Source organism: Panthera pardus, unplaced genomic scaffold (genome assembly GCF_024362965.1).
Source record: "Panthera pardus isolate Hobbes unplaced genomic scaffold, ASM2436296v1 HiC_scaffold_25, whole genome shotgun sequence".
Lineage (NCBI taxonomy): Eukaryota > Metazoa > Chordata > Mammalia > Carnivora > Felidae > Panthera > Panthera pardus.
Window position 1 is genome coordinate 95,828,937 of NW_026526821.1, and position 5,079 is coordinate 95,834,015.

At 39.0% G+C, this 5,079-nt stretch overlaps 1 pseudogene; it reads right to left on the bottom strand.

Annotated features, from left to right (window-relative positions):
* Nucleotides 1-3,868: 3,868 nt before the first annotated feature.
* LOC109264880 (WASH complex subunit 3-like) lies at nt 3,869-4,444 on the bottom strand (annotated as a pseudogene).
* Between the last annotated feature and the right edge of the window lie 635 nt (nt 4,445-5,079).

Genomic DNA, 5,079 nt, shown 5'->3' on the forward strand with positions numbered 1-5,079 from the left:
CATTCACTATAGATACTATGGATGACTGATTGACAGCCTGAGACTTATATTTTTGATCAACGTGGAATTATTAAAAATTAGGTGTGTCCAATAGAAGGCTTGAATGATTTTTTTTCAAAAGACAGACTGTGGAGCACTTGGTGGCTCAGTCAGTTGAATGCCTGACTCTTGATTTTGGCTCAGGTCATGATTCCAGATCTTATCTGCTTAAGATTCTCTCTCTGTCTCTGCCCCCTCCCCCACTTGAGTGCTTCCTCTCTCTCTAATAAAAAAAAAATTTAAAAATTAAAAACAAACAAACAAAAGATAGTGTGGTATAATATAACTAAAACTGGTTGCCTAAAGAAAACATTCAACGCTAGTCTGTAGTTAGCGGAAGATATAAGCAATCTCTAATTAGAAATTGTTTTATTTTTTATTTAAATTTAATATTTTTTAATGTTCATTTGAGAGAGAGAGAGAGAGAGAGAGAGAGAGAGAGAGATTGTGCATGGGTGGGGGAGGGGCAGAGAGTGAGGAAGACACAGAAACGAAGCAGGCTTCAGGCTCCCAGCTGTCAGCACAGAACCCAATGTGGGGCTTAAACTCATGAACCATGAGATCATGACCTGAGCCAAAGCGAGATATTTAACCAACTGAGCCACCCAGGCGCCTCCAAATTCAGTTTAGATCTTTAAGGTGTTTATCCTTTTTGATAGGAAAAGATGAAGAACTTTTGCTTTAGGGTCAAAAAGGTATACCCAGTATTAAAGCAGGCCTCAATAAACTATTAACATCTGCAGATGTTAATAAATTCATGATAGTAATGATAGTGATAGTAAATTCAGAAGATGTTAAAATTAGGTGAACATGGTATGGGATATTGTAGAATCACAGAGACATAAAACAATCACATTCTTACAGACCATCCCCTTATTTGGTAGATATAGTAAACCCAGAGAGACTTACCCAAATTTACAAAGCTGGAAAGTAGTGTAGATGAATCTCTTTCCTAGGATTCTCAATCCATTGTCCAACTGACTGATTCCTAGAATACGCTTACAGAAATGACAGAAATTCTACTTCATGGATAAACAGCCTCTTGCCATGACTGCCTCCTTCACAGATTAGGCCTTTTATAGTTGGGACCTCATCTCTCAATGGGGATATGCCAGAAAAAAATTCACAACTGCTTAATAAGACCCACTTTTAGCCTCATTTATTTTGACCTTCAAGCATTTACTTACTGAAGTGCATGAAGTTTCTATTCAGATTAATGCCAAGTTTCAATTGCCATAGACCACAAGAAAAATCATTTTTTTCATGTGATTCCCCAAAAATGAATTCAACAACACTTTTATCAGCCATGTTTTTAATCCATTAGCAATATTGACTTTGCCATGAAATGAGAGTAATTCAATTTTAGATTATATTATAAAGCTGAAATTATTATAGCTTTGCCTGCTAGTTTTACAGTAGTTACGGCTATGTCAGGGTTTTCATGCTGAAGCTTTATATTTCAAAGTTTTACAATCAGACATTAAAGAAAAAAAAAAAAGTCAAATGGCTTTTGAGACCGCATTGGCGCCTGTGAGAAATCCATGTCAGGCTTTTTATTCAAAGAGATCCACTTCGATGGGCAAGTCCCTCTGCTTAACAACTTTCATTATTAGATTGGCTATGGGTGCTACTGACACATTTTCCTAATGATACAGAGTGGGGCCCACTTTGGGGTTGTTCCTCCTCAGTATCAGGCATGGAGCTCTAGGTGGCACTATAAGTGGAAGACAGAAGATACAATACAAGCCACCCAGACTTTTAATACCTGACTATGGGCAGATTACTTAATATTGTTGAGACTCGGGGCACCTGGATGGCTCAGTCGGTTGAGCGTCCGACTTCGACTTCAGCTTGGGTCATGATCTCGGGGTCTGTGAGTTAGAGCCCCGCATCCGGCTCTGTGTTGACAGCTCAGAGCCTGGAGCCTACTTCAGATTCTGTATCTCCCTCTCTCTCTGCCCCTCCCCCACTCATGCTCTGTCTCTCTCTCTCTGTCAAAAATAAACATTAAAAGAAATTAATATTGTTGAGACTCAAGTTATTTAAAATGAAGAATGAGGAAAAATCTATCCTATCTTTCTGAAAGCAAGTGACTGGACCTTTTGTAATCCTTTCCAACACTCATATCTATGAGTTTAAAATCAGGAGGCACCTGGGGCACCTGGGTGGCTCACTCGATTAAGCATCTAATTTCAGCTCAGCTCAGGATCTCATGGTTCGTGAGTTTGAGCCCACATCGGGCTCTGTGCTGACAGCTCAGAGCCTGGAGCCTGCTTCGGTTTCTTTTTTTAATTTTTTTTTTTTTTAATGTCTTTATTTTTGCGACAGAGAGAGACAGAACATGAGCAGGGGAGGGCCAGAGAGAGAGGGAGACACAGAATCGGAAGCAGGCTCCAGGCTCTGAGCTGTCAGCACAGAGCCCGATGCGGGGCTCGAACCCACAGACTGTGAGATCATGACCTGAGCCGAAGTTGGACGCTTAACCGACGAGCCACCCAGGCGCCCCCTGCTTCGGTTTCTGTGTCTCCCTCTCTCTCTCTGCTCCTCCCCTGTTCATGCGATCTCTCTCTCTCTCAAAAATAAATAATAAAACATTTAAAAAATAATAAATTGAATAAATATAAATAAGTAAGTAAGTATGTAAATAAATAATAAAATGAGGCACCTACTATAAGAAATCCTTAGTAATAGAAAAGAGATTTTTATCTCCATCTCAAATTTGAGACATTAAAAAAACATCATTCCCAAAATAACCAATATAAGGCAAGTACTGGCCTTAAAACATATTTATTTAAATTATATCCCCCAATAAATTGCAAATGAACATTGTAGCTATTGATCACTTGGCATGAATATTCTGAAGACAGATCTATATTAAATATTCTTTATGGGCCATGTACAGGAAATGGACATAAATTACTATTCTTTGATGGAAAGCTCCCTGAAGTCAGAAAGAATAGTGAACTAAGAAGAGAATGGACAACAGTGTTGAGTAAATTGAAACTTCCTCCATAACTCTGCTCAGGATCACTGGTGTCATTTATATTTAGTTTCACGCCACATGGAACGCTTGGGTGGCTCAGTCAGTTAAGCTTCCAACTCAGGTCGGATTTTGGCGCAGGTCATGTTCTCACAGTTCAGTTCGTGAGACTGACTCCTACATCAGGCTCCATGCTGCACAGAGCCTGCTTAGGATTCTCTCTCTCCCTCTCTCTGTCCCTCTACCATTTGCTCCTTCTCTCTCTCTCTCTCAAAATAAAAAAAGTAAAAAAATAAAATTTTAGTTTGACTCCACACAAATTTAAGCCTCTTATAGGCATAGCAATGTTCTGACATCATGCTTTGTTTCAATAAATAAGATGGCTTTCATGCTTCCTGGAAATGTATGACTTTATGTTGAGGAAGCTATGTAAATTCTTAATGACAGTAATAGTTTCTGTACCTTCTGCATTTACTTAGTGGCCAGCATGAAGCTACATAATTTATATATATCCTCTCGGTTAATAATCATAACGATCCATGGAGGAGTTATCGTCCTTTCACTGGTAATGAAATGGAGACTTAGGAGAAATAACCTCATCAAGGTCATTTGTGAGTGACAAATTCATTATTAGGATCTGGCTTGCTTAAAGCCTGCAGGTTTTTTGTTTGTTTGTTTGTTTTTTCTCCAGGTTATAAATGCTTTGTGCTTCTAACACAGAAGAAACTTGGTGATGGATATATAGCCATTTGATGTTTCTCTGAGTAAGAGTTCCAGTTCAGGCTCTCTTTCTTATAGAATGTAAATGAATACCTACACATACATATGTAATTGTTACCAAAATTAAGCTTAATCACTAAAGGAAGATTTATCTGAACTTTCTCTTGTATTTCTTTCACCTTTGCCACAAGGCCCTGGAGCCTCTGACCTCTCAAAGAAGATGTAGGTCCTTCCAATATCATTTTTAAAATCTTATTGCCATCACTGGAACATCCATTTGAGCCACTTTGAGATACATGGCACATCTTGGGTCCTTGGCTATAATTATTTTCTGATGTTACTTCACTTTCCTATGGTCCAGAGTCTTATCAACTGTTTTGCTGTGATTGCTCTGAAGTGGTTTCAGAATACAATTGATTTACTTGTGACATCAGTGTCACTTATAGGAGATACTTCAAGTGTGACATCTAGGCCTTGGATAGATGACAACTTTGCATCTAAAATACTGAGAGTTGTTTCAATTTGTTATATATGATGAGAAAGATCTGCCAGTTTCTCCTTACAAACTGTAGAAATGTGGTTGAGGAACTGTACTGTGCGCACCACAAATTGGTTTAGAAATGCCACCGTTATTTTCTGGTGAACAGCTGGTACTTCTGTTGGTTCTATGCCTGACCTCGTAAGAGGAAGCCCACCTTCATCCATCTCGTTAACAGGTGGGAGACCCAGAGCTCACCCATAAACCCCTCACCAGTGGGGTTGCCCAAGCCTGCACTCTTAAATTATATGTTACATAATATACAATAGAATACTACTTGGCAATGATAAAGAATGAAATCTGGCCATTAGTAGCAACATGGATGGAACCGGAGGGTATTATGCTAAGTGTAATAAGTCAGGCAGAGAAAGACAGATACCATATGTTTTCACTCATATGTGGATCCTGAGAAACTTAACAGAAGACCAGGGTGGGGAGGGGCAGGGGGAAAAAAGTTACAGAGATGGAGGGAGGCAAACCATAAGAGATTCTTAAATACTGAGAACAAACTAAGGGTTGATGGGGGCTGGGGGAGAGGGGAAAGTGGGTGATGGACATTGAGGAGGGTACCTGTTGGGATGAGCACTGGGTGTTGTATGGAAACAAATTTGACAATAAATTATATTTAATAATAAAAAAGATAAAAAAATAAACTCTCATAATTTCCTAGGAGGACAGAAAAACAAATTAATCTCTCAGTGAAGACAAGGAAAACATTTTGTAAGTGAAATCTCTAGCACTCAACATTCCCTAAGTGAGACCAAGTGGTACAATCCAATCAATCTCTAAGCCCTGCAGTTTC